The sequence below is a fragment of the Aegilops tauschii genome, chromosome 7 (genome assembly GCF_002575655.3).
Source record: "Aegilops tauschii subsp. strangulata cultivar AL8/78 chromosome 7, Aet v6.0, whole genome shotgun sequence".
Classification (NCBI taxonomy): Eukaryota; Viridiplantae; Streptophyta; class Magnoliopsida; order Poales; family Poaceae; genus Aegilops; species Aegilops tauschii.
The window spans coordinates 211,633,645-211,654,312 of record NC_053041.3 but is presented as its reverse complement, the minus strand read 5'-3'; positions in this window follow the sequence as shown (position 1 = coordinate 211,654,312).

The window sequence follows — 20,668 nt, the reverse complement described above, 5'->3', positions numbered from 1 at the left end:
TTGGCAGCACTTAGATCTTGCCCAGGCTCTAAACTTGAGCTGGCTCCGCCACTGTCGCTGCATGTGGATCTTTTTCCACTCCACCATCTTCCCAATTTCCTGTCCTTTGTTCTGCTGGTCATGCAGACGAAAACCTTAATTTGCACTATTAAAGGAAACCCTACTTCATGCAGACTAATCCATGTATGGGTTGAATAAGGAAAGGAAGGGAGACTGTACTGTCCAAGAGAGTAGGCATCGAACCCGCATCTAGGTTTAAAAGGGGGAAATCAGTAGCTAAGGAATGAGTCTCGTGTCTCTTGGTTGAAGAAGGGTAGAAAGGCATGACAACGCAATGGAGAATGACTAGGTCGATCGGTTTGTTGTCCTCACATAGGAAAAAGGTGGCTAAAGAGAACAAAAATGGTACGTAATCCACATATGCTGCCTGGATATTTGTTGCTCTGGGCAACCATACCTCCCTCACCACTCTATGCGTCCGTAGAGGTACATCGTACTGGTGCGCCCACTGTCCGAATGGGTCTCCCATGCTCTTATTGCCACTTTTTTGCTGTTAGTATAACGCCAGCGGTAAAGTCAACCAATGCTACTGCTAAAGTGATGCCACATTTAACTAATGCCGCACTCAGTCTAATGCCACCGATAAATTTAAGCAATGCCATTTAATGTCTCTGGATTATTTCAGGGTTAGCTGTTGATTGTGGACGTATTAAAGATTTTTCAGCTAAGGCATTCTAATGTTGTTACACAGCCAGTATACCAACGATGAAAGTTGTTACTACCTTCAGATTTTTGCACTGTTAATGTTTATAGATTACATACCTCACTTTCATGAGATAAGTCAATTTTTGTACAGTGTCACCAAAATGCCAAGGCATTGATGTCATTTTATTTTGGTTAAACTGCACAAAAAATTATGAAGACAAGAGGAAAGGTCAAGAGTGGGCACCTCCTCCTTTGGCTATTGTATTGATTCGTTCGATCAAGTTTTTATGTTTGATCGATTATCAAGATTGGGATAGCAATTTTTCATGTCCACTTGAGTTCAAAATGATATTTACCTTGAAGGTACATGGTTTGCAATTTTTTAATACTGTCATTAGTTAATAATGCTAGTTACCTTCAGACTTTTGTGTTTGGTTTAATGCTCTTGCACTGCTAGTATACCAATGCTAAAACTTGTTACCTTTACATTTTGTAATGTTAATTCTTATAGAAATCTTCCAGTGCTAGAGCTTATGGAAATCTGTTCAGTAAAACCATTGTACTGTACCCTGTAATAAAATAACTACTCTACTATTGCACTAGCCACTGGATTAGTGTATATCTGTACTATTCGAATGGTGTTGCATTAGCGTATGGACATATATAAAGTGTGGCAAGCTTTCCCAGATATGTGCTCAAGAAAACTACTACCTGTTTTTCTAAATACTGAACATTTGGGTACTTTAAATTGAACTGCGAAAACGTCTTATATTATGGAACAGAGGGTGTAGAGTTCACTCAAATTATCTCGGTAAAGCTAGTCACACCTTTGTTCAAATTAATGTTCATTATGTTATCGGAGGAGGTCTGTATGTTTGTCTCTAATGCCTGTCGACTACATACCTGACATCATGATGTAATGTTAAGTCATTTCCGTTTGTACAGTGTCACTGAATTGTCAAGGCGGTCATGGCATTTCATTTTGGTTGAACTGCACAAAATATGCTTAAAAGAAGAGGAAAGGTCAGGAATCGATCATTCTTTCAGAAAGAACTATATATGCCTTTCTGACATCAGCCGCTGTTGCCTTATTTATTCCTTCAAACAGGTGGTTAGAAACAGTCTTGCTACCTTTTCCCATTAAGAAATTGGAATGCTTATATTTGTGAGTCTATGCTTCAACTAGTGCCACTTTTATAGTAATCACATTTTCAATATCTATGCAAACAGGGATGCTCGATTTTAGTGGAACTGCACAAAAAGTCCAACTGGTTCAACATTAGGAGCATGTTTTCTTCCAAACCTTTATATCCAATTGGTGGCACTATGAGCTGTTCATTACGAAGGTACATGGTTTGCTACTATCTTGCTACTCTTTTTGTACAGTCATTAGATAGTAATACTAGTGGTTTGCATGTGAATTTATTGGCAGGGTGGACCTACATTGGAGGTGCAGGACAGGATTCAATGATTGGATGCTCAATTTTGGTTGTATCGATTTCACCTCTTACATCACTGCGAACATGGATATCCTTGGTCTGATGGAGAATAGGCGCTATATTTCTGCTCTGAACCAGCAAATCAATTCAGTATGAAATTGTCCAGGGCAAAACATGACTGTATCAAGTTGTCAAGTGCAAAACATGACAGATGCTAAGTGGAAGAGACATGTTTAAACCGAAAATACAAGGTGGGGTATATGTTTACTAGCTGCTTGATATTTGTGCAGACAAAAATGTCTGCCCGTTGCTATTTTTCAAACTCACAAAGTGACCGCAATTTTGGTTGAACTGCACGAGAGAATTGTATAGTCACTGCATGCAGTGCCATTTGAAAATAGACACAGAAAGATTGGATAGTCACTTCATGGACTGCAGAAAAGTAGTATTGTACTATTTATTGGCCAACACTAGGTGCTTCATTGCTTTGGTGTTATTATACAATGGGCATCATTTTGCCTAAGTTAAAGTTTGTATTCCGAAAATAGTCTCGCCGTGTGATCGAGAGAAGACCAAATCATATTGCAGCGGATGTTCCTCCATCATGTGTGGTTCATTCTCATGGTTCCAGCTGTTGGTGAAACCATTTACGTTTGCAAGAGGAATTGTAGACTTCACAAACAAATTTGTCTTTCTGTCTGTACTGAATGTTGGCCAAGAGAAGCATCCATGTTAGTAGGAAGAACAGATGTTTTTTCTAGATCTTTGCTTTTGGAGCTACATATTTATATATGATCTGTGAATCATTGAGATGGAGTAACATGTTGATCTTATGTATGGGAATCGTACTAGTTGGTTTTGAATTTGGGCTACTAATGTGAACATATTACAATGCCCGACCTGTGAGTCTCGTGTGAACATTTTGAACGGACTGGCTCATACTGCTGTGCACAGCATGATCCTTATTTCTGTGTTCTCCGTGTTTACAAGTTGCTAACAGTTCCTTATTTCTGTTCGCTCAGTGTTTACAAGTTACTGATCGATTACTAGCTAGCCTACTAATGCGCTCCTGGCAGTTTTAGTTCCGACGCAAGATCCGAAGTGGTAGTTTTTTGAATAAAAATGCGTACCTCTGAAGAAACTGACAAGCTACTCTGAAGAAAATGCCATGTGAATCTGAAGAAACTGCCAGCAAAAAGTTCACAAATGCCTTATCTCCCAGCGAACATTCATCAGCTAATGCGATCGTACACGTACACCATCCTACCTACTCGATCCTACACGTACACTATCCGACCTACTCGATCCTACACGGATAAATAGCTGATCAAGCACGTACTACCTCCTTTCCGGTTTGCAGGGCTCAATTCAAAAAACGACCTACTCGATCCTGCACGAATAAATAGCGGATCACGCACGTCCTACCTCCTTTCTGGTTTGCAGGGCTTGATTCAAAAATCTAACCAACCAAGGTAGATGATGAGTGGTGGAATCATTTTTGACAAAGAGGGAGTACCTCATCTGGATGATTCGAGTGCACTCGTTTGACCGTCATGCCGGCGTGCGACCCAGCACAGACGGGACGCACCACTGAAGGGACGGGACGGCACAGTCATATTTCAGTTTTTCTAGTTTTCCACGGCAAGCTGGCGCGCTAAGCCATGCCTGCTGATGCATTGAATTCTGATGACGGTGATGACCGTCGCGTTTCCCGCGACATGCTAGTTCGCCTACCTTCCGCCTATAATTACTGTTTCCCGGGCTTCTCCGGTGGCACCATCACCCAACTCGCCCTATCCTCATAAGCCCCCACCGGCCCGACGTCGCTCGCCACTTATCCTCGCTCTCGCCTCGTCTGCCATGCCCCCGCCTGTCCGCGATAGGCGACACCAGAGGCGGTCACCGCCGAAACTAGTGTTCGGTTTTTCACCGGAAGGCAGACGGAGGGAGGAGGCATTCTATCGGTCTTTAGATGGAAATGCGGAGATCGAGGAGTTGTTGGAGCGCGACCGCCTGGCGGAGGAGCAGGAGTTGTTGGAGCGCGACCGCTTGGCGGAGGAGCAGCGTATCGCCGATTTGCGCCGCCAGTGGGACATGGAGCAGCAGCGCACCGACGCTCTGAGTCGCGAGCACAGCGCCCGCAACTGGGCCGACTACGTGGAGGCCGGCGCCCGGCAAATAGCCCTGGAGGCTGTCGGGCACGCACGCATTCGCGACACCGATTTTTACTACCAGCTCGTCAAGTGGGTTTCCCGCTTAGAAGCCGAAGCTTCGGTGGACCATGCCGGCATGGAAAGGGCCAACGCGCGCGAGCAACGCGCCCTATCGCACCTCTGGCAAGTCCGAGGCGAGGCGGAGGACGACGGTGCCGGCGTTTAGCATGTACCGCAGATGGGGGCCGGCATCGTCTAGTTAGCTAAGAGTAAGTTAGTACTTGTACGCTACTAGAGTATTAGTGGGAGTAGATAGTTAACTTGGCTATGATGGTTGTCAACGTGGAAGTTCAGTACTCTATATGTGAATCAGTCCTGTTACTTTGCTCAGAATGTTGAACTTTCCGTTTGAACGTATGGAATGGGCTGTTATTTTTTTAAATGGGTTGTATTTGTCCTCCACGGGTTTAGAGGCTGACTTGTGGGCCTACCAAGTTGACGCGTACACAATCAGGAGATGATTGTATGTGGAGTGGATGACAACAGGGACCCGCCAAGGTCATGGCAGTACGCAAGCAAGTGCCTCCTTATTTCAAGCCAATAAAAAAATGGCTCCTCCTAATGGATTTCTGACATCTGGGTCCCATGCCATTGTCAACGTAGTAAATAAACGAGAGAATTGCACAACGAGCGGCTGACACTAGGGACCTAGCAGCTCGCCCAATTATTTTTGTTTTGGGTTAATTTGATAAATGCCACTCCAAATCTGGTGTTTCCGAGAAATGCCACTGCAATTTCCAAACTTTGAAAAATGCCATTTCATGCCATTTCCAGTGGCATTTTTTGAAGTCTGGAGTGGCGTTTTTCAAAGTTTGCAAATTGCAGTGGCGTTTTCATAAGTTTGCAAAAATTGCAGTGGCATTTTTTAAAGTTTGGAAATTGCAGTGGCATTTTTCAAAGTTTGGAAATTGCAGTGGCATTTTTATGAATCGCCATAATTGGAGTGGCATTTATCTAATTTGTTTTTGAGATGGAAGCAGGGTGTCAACCTGGCTGTGTGGGGCACTCTGGCCTGTCTAGAACCCTTCTCTTTCATGTTTACCACAGACCAGCCCAGTAGTTTTCTTTTTTCTTTCTGAAAATGGCTAGCCCAGTTTTTTTTGTGATTTGCCAAGTAAGTCGCTTTGTCAGGCCTGTCGGGCTGCACATCTTTCAAGACGAGGAGAGCTTCATTCGGCTGGACGAGAAAATGGCCTATCAGTAATGAGAAATGGGCTGTACATTTTTAAAACACATCAAACCGGCAATTAGTTTCAAATTTCTTTTTTTCATTTCGAGATTTTAAATTGCATTGATTTTTATGCATGGAAAATTTGTTGGATTTTATATTGATATACATTTATTTTTAAAATCAGTTTGAATGTGACTCGAAATTTCGGAATTAAAAACAGTTCGGACAGCACCGAAATATGCAAAATTTCGTATAATTTTTTAACTGTGGCCACAATATGGGCTGTAATGCTAACAAAAAGAATATGGGCTCCAAAAAAACCTTAAGAATTAGCAAATGGGCTGTACATTATTAGAAATAATGGTAGATGGGTTGTATGCTGTTTTCCACAGATTTGAGGCTTTTCTAAAAAAAGGTTGACGCACAAGCAGTGACTGTTGGATGTCCATCCAACGGCCGTCGTGCTTCTTCAATCTCTGCTCCTCCTGCTCCAGTCGCTCAAACAAGCGCCGGTGGGACTGCCTGCTCCCTCCTCCCCGCGGCCGGATGTGCTGCCGCGCAGGCCTCACTGCCCCACCGTACTCCCATCGCTGGCCTAGCCATCCCCCTACTCACCCACACCTGCTGTTATTCTTCGGCGATGGCAGACGAACCAGTAAACACTCGTACAGTCGTACTCCCCTCCGCGTGGGAAACAACTGCCGAGTCTTCTCTGCCTCCGTGTCGTTCCCTTCCTAGGCCTCGCCGTCGTCCACCGCCCTGGTGCACTCGGCATGGCCTGGTCAACGTGGTCAACAACCGACATGCATCTGAAGTGGACTGTATGTGGAGAGGCTGACGGCTGGGTCTACGGCCGCACGCAAGGAAATGCCTCCTTATTACACGCAAAATAATGATTCCTCCACCTGACATCTGGGACCCACCAAAAGGGCCTCTGTATTTCGCGAAAAAAACGTTACCGCCGCTGACAGCTCGGACCCACCAGCTATATCTTCGCACGCAAGGAAGTGCGTCCTTATTACGCACAAAAAATGAATACTCCCCCTGCTAGGTGGGACCCAGTATAGTGGCAGGCTAACTTGTGGGCCTACTAAGTTGGCGGGGCCGAAGGGCTTTGTCAACTTAGTCAATATGCATGATTCTAGCTCCAGTGACTGTACGATGTCCATCCAACGGCCGTACGTAGTGCTTCTTCAACCTCTGGTCTTCTTGCTCCAGCCGCCCAAACCAGCGCCGGTCGTGCCTCGTGCTCCTGCCTCCGGTGGCCGTCTACGATGCGGCGGAGACCTCACCGCCCCTACTACTCCCACCGCTGGCCAGGCCATCCCTCTCCTCACCCACACCCCCTGTTATTCTGCGGCGACGGCAGCCTCACACCGCAGCGAACCAGTGAACCCTCATACTCCTCTAAGCGTGGGCATCCACTGCCGCATCTTCCCCGGCTCCGCGTCGTCGCTTTCCTAGGCCTCGTCGTCGTCCACCGCCCTAGTGCTCTTGGCAGCGGCGTGGTCAACGTGGTCAAGGAACGACTTCCCTCGGAAGAGTACTGTACGTGGAGAGGCTGACAGCTGGGTCCACGGCAGCCGCAAGGAAGTGCCTCCTTATTACGCGGAAAATAATTATTCCTCCACCTGACAGCAGGGACCCACCGAATGGGCCACCGTATTTGCCGAAAAAACGTTTCCCCCCCTGACTGCTGGGACCCACTGGACGGGCCACCGTATTTCGCGAAAAAAACATTCCCCCCGCTGTCAGCTCGGACCCATCGGAAGTGTCGCCTTATTACGCACAAAAAAATGAATACTCCCCCTGCTAGTTGGGACCCACCTTGGTGGGTGGCTGACTTGTGGGCCTACTAAGTTGACGGGGACGGAGTGCTTTGTCAACTTAGTCAATATGAACGATTCTAGCTCCAGTGACCGTACGATGTCCATCCAACGGCCGTAGTGCTTCTTCAACCTCTGGTCTTCTTGCTCCAGCCGCCCAAAGTAGCGCCGGTCGTGCCGCATGCTCCTGCCTCCCGTGGCCGGCTGTGCTGCCGTGGAGGCCTCACCGCCCCCTACTATTCCCACCGCTGGCAGGCCCTGCGGCGACGGCAGCCTCACACCGCAGCCGAACCCGTGAACCCTCGTACTCCTCTCCGCGCGGGCTTCCACTGCCGCGTCTTCCCCGGCTCCGCATCGTCCCCTTCCTAGGCCTCGCCGTCGTCCATCACCCTGGTGCTCTCGGCGCGGCGTGGTCAACGTGGTCAAGGAACGGCTTCCATCGGAAGAGTACTGTACGTGGAGAGGCTGACAGCTGGGTCCACGGCCGCAGCAAGGAAGTGCCTCCTTATTACGCGCAAAATAATTATTCCTCCACCTGACAGCGGGGACCCACCGGACGGGCCACCGTATTTCGCGAAAAAAACGTTTCCCCCTGACTGCTGGGACCCACCAGCTACATCTTCGCATGCAAGGAAGTGCGTCCGGGCAAAACAAAAAACGATTCACCCCCTGACTGCTGGGACCCACCAGCTACATATTCGCACGCAAGGAAGTGCCTGACAGTCGGGACCCACCTGGTCGAAGCATACGTAGCGTTGTCATTCTGGTCGCGAACATGTACGTACATAGTGGTTGATGATGAGGCGCGCACGTGTCGTAGTAGAGGCGCGCACGTAGCATGTACACGTACGTACAACGGCCAGGGTGCAAGAAAGTAAATACAACCACGTACGTACATACAGGCGGGGTCTCGAACGCCTACTCGCGCGTACGTACGGCCAGGGCTCGTGTACATGGCTGGGTCGGAATGGATAAACAGTGTCGTCGTCGTGTTCATGGGCAGCCAACCGGCTGGGTCGAACCGAATGCGTCGTCGTGTTCATCTGGAGGGCATGGACGGAACAGCCGATAGAAACGAGGCCTGGCGTACCGCAGAACGGAGGAAACGGCCTTGTGTTCGACCGGCCACGTTTGAAACAGGATCCTGTTCATCGGGAGGGGTCTGGCGTAGCGCAAAACGAAGGCAACGGACCTCCTACGGTCGAAACGGGGGTCGTGTTGATCGGGAGGGGTGTGGCGTACCGCAAAACGGAGGAAACAGACTTGTGTTGGAGTGCTACGGTCAAAACGAGGGTCCTGTTCATCAGGAGGGGTGTGGCGTACCGCAAAACGGGACTCCACGGGATATTGTTCATCTCCAACGTCGACCCCCTCCAGCCTCCACGGGCTACTGTTCATCCATCGTCGACCTTCTCCAGCCTCCACCTGCGACTGTTCATCCACGGGCTCCTGTTCATCCAGCCTCCACCGCGCGCTACTCCACCGGCTACTGTTCAACCAGCCCTCTCCACGGGCTCCTATTCAACCACCCCTCCACGGGCTACTGCTCATCCAGCCCTCCACCGTCTACTATTCATCCTGCCCTCCACGGGGTGGTCCTGTTCATCCAGCCCCAACCGGCTCGAACGATCGGGGTCCTGTTCATCCACCCCCACTGGGAACTGTTCATCCAAACCCCCCAGCAACGCTCACTGTTCATCTAGAGGCAATGCCACGGGGTCCTGTTCATCCACCCCCACCAGGAACTATTCATCCAAACCCCCCAGCAACACTCACTGTTCATCCAGAGGCAGCATCGATCGGCTTCAGTTAGCAGCAGTAGCGAAGGAATCGCTCGATCGGGTTCAGTTAACAGCCATCGATCGATCGCTCGGGTTCAGTAACGCGTAGCCTGCAGTGCAATCGCTCGGGTTCATTTAGAGTCCAACGCCTCGCTCGGGTTCAGTTAGAGCCCAACGCCTCACACCCACGCGCGTGCGTGTACGAGGGAAACGCGCACCGCTCGGCCCCGACCACCCACCGTAACCGGGAACACCCCGATATTTTCCTCGCCCTCGCTTCTACCATGGTTTTTCCCGTCATGGATGGCCCAAAGAGTGTCATGCAGCTGTATCTCCGGCCCGCCCAGGACGAAAAGCCCATTTTCTGTCATGATTTTTTGTCATAGAAGTAGGACCCCACCACATCTATGATGATACCGTGTTTTGTCACAATTATTGTCATAAGTATGACAGAAAAAATTCATTGGGCCCAAAATGTCACGGATGTGTCTTTTTTTTGTAGTGTCTACATGTGCAATTTGGTACACGAAAACTCGGTAAAAGTTTGCGAGGTTCGAATTTTCAATAAAGCTATATGCACTGCATTTTGGAACGGAGGGTGCATACGGCAGTTGCTAAAACTCATGTGGAAGATTTTTGTGTAGGAGGAGTGGCTCTTTAGTTAAATGACATGGAAAAACTGACACTGTCGGATGCCGATCTAACGGTTCTTACAGCGTTCGTCGGGAAAAGGCTTGTGGCGAACGTTTGTCGGATAATGACTTACGGACACATGCATTGCATTGATACGTGCCCCCTCTCTCTCACGCACACGCACCCTCCCGAGGCCTCTCGCACCCACCGTCTATCTGCAGGTAGACGTCACACACATATGTGCTCTTCACACCCTACCCTCAGAACTTCTAAAAAAACAAAAGACGTCGCGCACATTTTATTTTAGCTCACACGTCACACACTTATACTATTACTCTTGTGGCGAACGTTCTTTGGGCATAGTATATTGTACTCTCACGAAGAGAAGCAGTGCAGGCACGCACTAGTTCTCTCACACCCACTCACGGGTACACGTAGGAACGCATTTTTTTGAAGCTGGTACAACAAAATCACTCCACTATATATATATATATATATAAGTAGGAGCCTTAGCGCTTGCTTTACTAGGGTTCCTCTCGTTCACTCTCTCATGCTCTCCAGATCTAAGCAAGACATAGGTGGCCACACTCTCTCTCAGCTCACGGCTGGTCACAAATCCGGTCGGACAACCTCGACCGGGGTAGGGGTGTAGGTGCATCGTTGACGCTGTCGTCGGCGGCGAGGGAGGAGCCCAACGGCTGCCCGCGCGTCCCGATCGGCGGCCATGTCGTTTTCTCCGAGAGAGCGCCGGCTCCGGAGGGCCTCCGACCCCTTCTTCCTCCCTGCGGTATTGTGGCCAAGATGCGGCCTCCCGACGCCGTCTTTGCCACATGCCGACGACCCTCAGGTATATATTCCTTCGAAACCTGCCTTGCTCTACTGCCCCAGCTCCCCACTTGGCTTCGTGTGGATCTTTTTCTACTTCCGTCCGCTATTCCAAAGCCACCTAGACTTTTACTATTATTAGAGGTAAAGCTAGTTCATACAGTCGACTCTAACAGGTTGTTCAAACAGGGAAGAAAGTGGGAAAACTGTAGCATCAATCTAGGACTTGGTTCTAAGAGGAAATGGGGGAAAGTAGTAGATACTGGCTACCCAACTGGTCTCTTGGTTGAAAAGACGAAGAAAGCATGGTGGATGGCAAAGGGTGGGGGGAAGTGGACCTATCTCTTGGTTGAAAAAGGAAAGAAAGTGACGGGTGTTGGGGGACAACGCAAATGAGAATGAGTAGGTCTAGATTTCCTGTGCTCACATAGGAAAATGTCGCCGAGGAGATAAAAATGGGACAAATGCACACATGTTGCCTGAGTGTTTACCACTCTCGGCAACCACATCTGCCTCACCACTTTATGCCCCTGCTCTCCCTATGCCCATATCGCTACCTTTAATGTAAAATCACATGGAGCATTAAGCAATGCCACCTAATGTCACTATAAGTAATGGTCTAGTGCCGTCGATAAATTGAAGCAATGCCACCACCATTTTATGAAGTGCTTCCGTCTTGCTTTATTTCCCATGAATTGTGTTTTTGCAGTTACACTTAAATCTCACACCGCTAACATTGCTTCATCCCAGTGGATTTGCACAAATTTGATTGCACATTTACTGACCATGTGCTACTCTCATGACAGTAATACTAATGCTATTGTTCTGCATGCTAATCTAGTGGCAGTCTTGATGTGATGTGATGCTACTTACTTAAGGACACATTCATACTGTCAATCTAGTGCCAATTATAACACAATAGATGCTGCTGTTAATCATACGCCACTGAAAATATCTATCACTGTTTAAATAATCGTATTTCGTATTTGCGCAAACAGGGATGTCTGTCTCCATATCATTTCGGGATGTCTGTCTCCGTATCATTTCTATCCGCGCAATCAAAAGCACACACCTCAGTTTTAGTAGAACTGCGCAAAATGAGATGGCTATCCCTCTTGCCGTCGTCTAACCACCCGTCTTCCAGGTATTCCTACATTGCTAGTTACTAGGTAGAATGACCAACGCAATATAAAAGAAGTTGATTTGTACATTTTACTTCCTGATTACAGTGTAGGGACGAGCGAAAACAACTGCATCCTAGTCCGGAATGCACTTTCTACCAGTTCATCCATGGACCGAGGACTAGGTGGCACGGCTGCACGGCGGTTTTTTGGACAGGTGCGCGGACAAGAGGCATTGTGGTCTGCTTATTTCTGCAAATAGCGGTGCTTAAATTTAGTGGAATGCACAAGAATTTCAGCTGGTCAGTACACTACATGGTCCAGTTCAGCATTCTGGCTGAGAACACAATTATAATTGGTTATTCTGGAACGAGAGAACCTAACCCTGAATGGTGGCAACAAGAAAAAACCAGAGTGAACTCCAGGAAATTTAAGCCTGCCGGGAGGCCCATTGCTCAGAGAAGCCTTGCTTGTTTTTTCCTGATTTGTAAACCTTCTCACAACTTTGTCTTTTGCTGTGAACTAGTATATGTTTGTTATGTTCTATGAATCATTGAGATGTATAAAATTTCTTAACTTATGCTTTTCATGTTTTTTATGAAGCCGAGTTTAATGTGAGTGTTCCACATGAACGCTGGACTAGCGTGTGAATGTTTGGAATTTACATTGTGGCCTCAGTTAACTGCATGAACCACTGTAACAAGATACATAGTTGCTTATATGTCAGACAGCAGATTGTTGATTGTTAGCTGGTCGATAGCCTAGTGTTGAAGCGAGCTGAGTCTATGTGCCGTGTTTTGCACAACTGCTTACAAGTGGGGTAGCACCAACAGTGTTTACAAGTACTTATGTATACATCGGCGCACAGTTCTCGAACGAGTACTCTATTTCATCAAAACACACACTGCTCGTATGATAAAACTAGTGAGGACGCATCTGTTTCGGCAACAATTACGATGATTCACGAGCACACAAAAGTAGCAGCAGTTCCCATAGATGGATTCAAACAGAGTACTAGCCCCAGAGGGCTCGATAACAGGCAAGGTTTGGATAATTAGACACAATCCAAACTACTATTAAACACCAGTTGGGGCAACTATTTCATGCCTCGATCTAATTTGGGCTGGACACAAGACGGACCTTGCCATGAACATCATCGAGGACGTCCGGCAGCAATCCTGTGAACCTTCATGAAGACAACCTTGTGGCCTTGCCACTCATAAACTTGTTTGTGGAGGCATGCCACGGCATCTTCCTGCGTAAGCTTGACAAGAATAGTATGCCTCACAAACGAAGGAGTAGCTTTGAACTTCTTGTGCTTCAGTACACCCTGGACAACACGCCTGACAACAGTGAGGCTGGAATACAACTCTTCATTGGTATAAGTGCAAATGGCTTCCAAGATCCAACAGCCTAAAAACTCTGTTTTCCTAGTGCGTATATTCAGGGCTCTAATTGAAATAGAAACAAATTCTGAATTACTTTCCAGTATAAGAAACACAAGTTATTTAAACCACTATGTATAGCATGGCATCGAAGCTAATAAAATTTTGCATTATTCATCACCACATACTTAGATGAAAAACCACAATCGAGATCGACAAAGAAGAAAATCACCTTGGGCAGCTCAGCGGGGGGGGGGGGGGGGGGGACACATCCTCGAAGGGGGAAAACTGCTCCTGCAGTGCCACAGCGGTTGTAACCTCAAACGGGGAGTTGACCATCTCAGTAGTGGCCGTGAACGTATCTGGGGTCGGCTCGGTGGCTGCCACCATCTTCTTGGAGCTCTCTGTCTCGTGGGGATCAGCCTCCCGCGTCTGCTCCAATATCGGCAGATCTTTGCCTGGTTCTCCTTGGTCCATCATGAAACTGACGAATACTAGGAGACCACTGAAAGGAAAACACAACCGCGATGACAATGAAACAAAAAAGAGAGTGAGGATCGGTTACTGCTTTGCAAAACTTTTTTTTTCTCTGAACGAAAATATACCAACATCACAGATCCGCTTACCATCCCTTCGTTGGAAGAGAAGAGCAGTGGCAGATGCGAGTGTTGCCTTTCTTGAAGACGATGAGGGAGAAGGGGATTCAGCAAAGAGTGAAATGATGGTTGCTTCGTCCGTCAAACTTAGACTGCGGGGAGGTGGGGTTTTGTGATACGACGGCTCGTTATTGCCGCCGTACGACCGGGGTGACTCTACGCCTGCATACTGCCTTCTAATTTGGTGGATGGCATTTGGGCCCGCGCGCTGCATGGCCCGCATGTCGGTGAACAAAATTATAACGGCATTCAGTAGAGGGAGACGTTTCGATGACCTAGGAGGAGCCAGAAGCGGTATTGTATCCACTGTACTAGTAGTAATTGTTTTTCTCGGTAGCTGTAGAGTGTCTCCACTGCACTAGTTGTAATTGTTTCTCTGGGCCCAAGACAAAACAGCCCATCCACCCTAGTAAATAGTAAAATCAATTCAAAAGCCCATATATTACTGAATGAGAGGCGCTACCCATACCCAGCACACCGTCCCCCAAAAAAACCAGGGTGTTCTTCTTCCTCCTCACTCCCACCCACCTCACGTCAGCTCGCTCCACTCGTACCCCCAAATTCCTCACCTCACTCCTACAGAAAACCCCAGCTCCCCTTCAAATCCGTGAGCGTGATGCGACGCCCTCGAGGAAAATGGAGTCGGCTGACCCTAGCACCAAGAAGATGAGGCTCCCGCCAGCGGCGACGCCTGTTGTAGATCCCGCACCCGGCAGGGCGGGGAGAAGCGGCAACCCCACCCCCACCGGATCCCAGGAACCCGTAGAATCTCGGTGGACCGCATCAGCGATCTCCCGGACGCCGACCTTGGGGAGATCATCTCGTTTCTCCCCACCAAGGATTGCTGGCGCACCCAAGTCCTCTCAATTCGGTGGCGCCCTCTATGGCGCGCCGTGCCCCTTAATCTCGACTGTCGTCAGCTATCTCTCTTCAATGATTTTGAAATCCCCAGAGCCATCATCTCCTCCCACCAGGGCTCCGTTCAAAGCCTCTGCATCCCGTCATGCTACCTGAGCAAGCATACCATGCCCTGCAGGGTGGACGCCTGGCTGAAATCTCCTGAATTCACAAAACTACAGCTGCTTGAGTTCTACTATTCCCCTGGAAATCACCTACCAGATACCGAACGCCATCTACCTGTGCCCTCAGCACCGATGTCCATCTCGCGGTTTTCCTCCTCTCTCCACACCGCCACCTTTGCGCTGTGCGACCTAGCAGACAATCTGGTACTAAACCTTCGACTCCCATTTCTCAAGAAACTTTCACTTGTGCAGGTTCGTATATCGGAGGCCTCATTGCACAGCATCATCCACTCCAGTTGCCCTGCCCTGTGTGACGCCCCCGATTCAATCGTACACTAATCATACACGCAAATGTGTCCGATCAAGATCAGGGACTCATGGGAAGATATCACAACACAACTCTAGAGACAAATTAAAATAATACAAGCTTTATATTACAAGCCAGGGGCCTCGAGGGCTCGAATACATAAGCTCGAAAACACAAAAGTCAGTGGAAGCAACAATATCTGGGTACAGACATGAGTTAGACAAGTTTGCCTTAAGAAGGCTAGCACAAAAGCAACATCGATCGAAAAGGCAAGGCCTCCTGCCTGGGAGCCTCCTAACTACTCCTGGTCGCTGGCGGTCTCCACATAGTAGTAGGCATCGGCGGTGGCATCTGGCTCCTAGGCTCTGACATCTGGTTGCATCAACCGGAAAGAACAAGAAAGAGGGAAAGGGGGAGCAAAGAAACCGTGAGTACTCATCCAAAGTACTCGCAACCAAGGATCTACACTACATATGCAACATTATCAAAGGAAGGCTGTATATGTGGTCTGGGCTGTAGAAATGCCAGAATAGAGAGAAGGCATAGTCCTATCGAAGACTAGCATCTTCAGGATCTTCAAGCATCTTGCAGCATTTAGAAGAGTACAGATCAACATAATGTAAAGTAGTAGTAGTGTTATCAACCTCGGCCAGAGATCCTTTCTCGACTCCCTGTGAGAAAGCAATCCCAGAGCCATACTATCCAGTTATCACCTCAAGTATCCAGTTGTGGTTGTATCGATCGGGATACAACTCCAAGTGTCCATTACCGTAGGACAGGCTATCGATAGATGTTTTCTTCCCTGCAGGGGTGCACCAACTTACCCACCACGCTCGATTAACTCCGGCCGGACACACTTTCCTGGGTAATGCCCGGCCTCGGCCAAACAATATGCAGCAACCCGACCTAGGCTTAATAGAGAGGTCAGCACGCCGGACTAAACCTATGCCCCCAGGGGTCATGGGCCACCGCCCCGGGAACTCCTAGACGTTGCGAACGCGGCCGGTGAGCAGACCTAGATACCTCCTTAAACAAGGCAGGTGCTTACGTAGTCCAACCCGACGCGCGCCGCTCAGTCGCTGATGTCTATTAAGCTTGCGCTGATGCATATGACGCAGAAAGCCCATACTATGCCCACGTGATGGTTAGTGCTATCAGGCCAGAGGCCCCTCGGATCAAATATCCAAATCGTAGTGGATTAGGAACGCGCGGTAACAAGCAGAGACTCACGAAAGATGTGACCCCGTTGCCCCATCTCGAGGACTTGCGGCAAGGGATAGGAATGCCCGGCCATGCCTCGTAATTATCTCGCGGGCACCCTCCAGGTCAACCCATCTCCCTATCACTCGCGGGTACCCCTCAGGGTCGACCCGCCTTTCCAAGTAACAGTTGTAAAGTCCAAATATCCATGTGTCCAAACATCAAGGGGAAAACCCGAGGAATCACCCCGGTGAATTCCACTCGATGTAATCATCAAGGTGAACGTAAGAGGATCCACCCTCGAGGTTCACACTTGAGGGGTTGCACTATAGAGTCGTATCGGAAGTGGTTAAGGAGGAAATCACCCTCGATGACCACGACCGAATAGCTACACTACAGGGTTAACATCAGAAGTGCTGATGAGGTCTCACCCTCGGCACTCGATAGTAACCCAGTAGTGTCGAGCAACTAAGGGGAAAGTGATGTGCGGTGCTGGGGCCTGGTCTTCGATCCCATTGATCGGGTCTTTGATGATGAAGCAGGGGCAACAAGGACAAGGTGGGGGTCACTGATGGATCACTAACCAACCTATACTAAGCAGTTTAGGATAAGCAGGTAGGTAACAATAAGCAGGTTACAAAAGCAGGCTATGCATTAGAATAGGAGACAACAATAACAATAGCAAAATCTAATGCAAGCATGAGAGAATGGAATGGGTGATATCCGGATGATCAAAGGGGGGCTTGCCTGGTTGCTCTGGCAAGAAGGACTCGTCAAGAACGTAGTCGATCGGGGCACCAGTAGCGGCGTCGATCTCGTAGTCTACCGGAGAGAAGAGGGGGAAGAAACAATGAATACAATGCAAACAGATGCATATCGATGCATGAAATGACAAGTAACGGTGCCAGGTGTGCCCTAACGCGGTAGGAGGTGATACCGGCGAAGGGGGAAACATCCGGGAAAGTATCCCCGTTGTTTCGCGCTTTCGGACAGATGCACCGGAGGTGAAATGTTGCATGTTCGCTATGCTAGAGACGTGTGGCTGACAAACGGACCGCGTATTCGGATTCGTCTCGTTGTTCTGAGCAACTTTCATGTACAAAGTATTTTCATCCGAGTTACAGATTATTTTATATTAATTTTCAAAGTTTTAATTGTTCTTCCAATTTCCTGGATTTATTTAAATTCGAAAAATAAATGAATAAATTGCTACGGGTACCCAGCCCTGTGTACATAGAATGTACACAATGGCTGACATGTGGGCCAGGGGGACCCAGTTGACCAGTTAAAGTTTGACTGGTCAACAAGGGGTGGGGCCCCATGTCATTCTCTGATCTACTAATTAACCTAGTTAATTTAGCTTAACAGGATTAGGTTAATTAATTAAGATTAGCTAATTTAATCAACGCAATTAAATTAATTAATTAATTTATTATTATTATTATTTTTTAACTACATTTTTCCTTCTATTTTTTCAGGGACTGGGCCCCACGTGTCTGGGGCCAGGGGCCTAACGGTGCGGCTAAAACGGGCGCTGGGCGCCAGCCCGACTGGGCACTTGCCAAGGCCAGAGCGGCCGAAGGCGAGCGAGCGGCGCCGGCGAGGGGGGATGACGAGGTGGTAGGCAGCAGCGCGGTGGGGGAATACCCGGGCGACGGCCAGCAAAGGCCGGAGGTGAGCGCGGGGCGCCGCCGGGCAGCGCGGCGCATGGCTGGGCCAGCGGAGCGCGCGGGAGCAAGCTCCGGGCACGGCGATGACCGCGGCGGCGATGCAGGCGGGCAAGTCAGGGGGTGCACGAGCGCGGCCAAGCAGGGGGAGACGGGGCGCGGGCACAAGCCGACGGCTACGGTGCCAGGAGTTGCGGGCGTGAGCGCGATCACCAGCAGAAGCAACGGCGGCAGCGCTGCTAGGCAGCGGTGGCAAGTGCGGCAGCAGCACAAGAGAGGCAGCGGCAGCATCATCATCAGGCGAGCAGGGGGGCGAGGCCGCGCGCGTGCGGGCCGGTCGCCGACGGGCACTGTCAAACGGGGCAGGGGCGCGGCCAGGGATGCATAGCGTGCGCAGGCACGACGACAGACGCGTCGTCCGCGAGTACGGGTGTGGTGGTGTTCGCGCACGGGCCCGAAGGCGGAGAGGCGGAGCTCACCGTGCGGCTAAGAAAAGCCCTTGACGGCTTTGTAGCACAGAGGAGGCGACGAACGGAGCGGTGGAGTTCCGGTGATCCGAGGCGGACGGAGGTTGAAGAAGACAGCATGACGGCGCTCCAGCGCCTCCGAGCTCTTGCAGATGGAACCAGGGGGCGTAGCGGATGGCGGCGAGGAGCTACATCATGGCGAAGACGAGCGTGGCGGCTGGTGGCCACATCGGAGCAAGGTTGACGGCGAGGGATGCGTCGGGAGGTGGGGGATCTGGAGGAGGGGGGAGAGGATCTCAGCGAGAGGGGCGAGGTGAGTGGAGGCATGGGAGTGGCGGTAGGTGAGGGGGGACTCGAGGCGTCCAGGGGTGGCGACCTTATCCCCTCGCGGGGGCGTCACCGGCGAGGTGGTTCGGCGGCCGCGGCTGTTGCGGTCTGAGACCGAGGAACAGGGTAGGGGGAGAGACCGGTGCGAGGGGGCAACTGGGCTGGCTCGGGTGGGTTAGGTGGGCCGGCCCAGGTGGGTTCGGTCCAGGGAGGGGGTTGCTCTCTCTCTCTCTCTCTCCTTTTTCTTTTTCTTTTTAACTTTTGCTTTTTCTTTTAACAACTTTCTGTTATAGCTATTTTATGCCATTTAGACACTTTGCAAAAATGTTGGTTCACCACCAATATTACCAGAAGAATACTTTCCACCTGATGAACATTTTAGTTTTCATGTTTGACCATTTTGAATTTCACTCATAATTTGAAATTGAATTCAAATTGAATTTGAAAGAGAGAGAAGACAATGATGATCAAACACTTGTTTAGCAAAATGATTAACTTAACCCCATGGGTTACTGTAGCATCATTACACTGGGGTGTTATACCCTGGAGTGCTTGGTGCTTGTTTTCACAGTTAGAATCGGTTGTCTCCAAATAAAGTCGCCTAACCTTGTAAGAATTGGAATTTGTTTTGACGGAAGGCAGCTCATCATCCAAGATGCCCCTTCACTTCAAAGGTTGATCCTTGATTCTAGTTATTCACTATTGCAAATAACCGTCCTCTTTGCGCCTAAACTAGAGACCTTGGGTGTAATACATGATCTCTGTGCTCATTTCAATATAGTGTCTGGCTCCACAGTTCTTCAGGTACTTTACATTATCATCTACACTTGTAACCATAAGCTGCATTTTAAATTTCTGCGCATAAGTTATATGTCATCTTGGAGTACACATTTTGTACTAATATTATGTTCTATGCTCAATGAAGAGTTTCTCCATGGATGGCCTATCAATGGTGCTGGATTCTGTCAAGATCTTATATATCCAAATGTCTACTTTTGATCTGAACAAGATTATTGGCTTGCTACAATGCTTTCCATGTCTGGAGAAGTTGTATATAAAGGTGATAATTTCACGCACATTGGAAGCCCGCATATAGTGTACTAGAATTAACCGTTCAGCTGTTGCTCTTTCGACACTGTTTTTAGACCTTAACTGTTTTCAATCTTCATGTCTATTTAGGCAACATGATGGGGTAAGAAAGCTATAACCAATCGGTGGATTCGTAAGCATCGGGATTTTCTCACTTCTCATGAGATTCGATTGAAGACAATAACGCTAGAACGATATGTAGCCAACCGTGCAAACACTAGATTTGTCACATTCTTCCTGCTGAATGCGAGGTTACTATTGTCCATCAGGCTTAAGTTTATCAGCAGCATGGTTTTGACGGATGGGTATGTGGAAGAGCAAAAAAGGAGTTTCAGGTGGGCAAAAGAGCTTCTGAACGTGTCGGGCTTCTATTTACAACATATTGTGGTCATAATCCAGTCAATTTTACGACCCAGGATGTTCATTCTATGGACCTGACCGATCCATTTGACTGTGACTGCCGAAAACAGTGCTGGAGTTAGATGTTGTTGCCCTTTTCAACCTGGTTTTTATGTAAACCTGATGAACAATTAACCCTCGTGCTTTTGTACAGGTTGTAAGCTGGAGTTAGATGTTCTTGCCCTTTCCAACTTGGTCGTGACTGTCATATTTTCTTTGAAGCAAGGCAAATGTCTTGCCAGTCGTTTAATTTAGAGTGAAATATTGTAACAACTACCAAATCCCAACCAAGGGAAATAACATCACTCTCGTCGGCTGCTTGAGCTCACTGTGCATTACAGAAGCCAAGTGATTAGCCCCCACCAGCACCCACAAACTTATTTCGAACTAGCACATCAAATGGGTTGTAAATTTTCATAGGAAAGGCTGCATGAC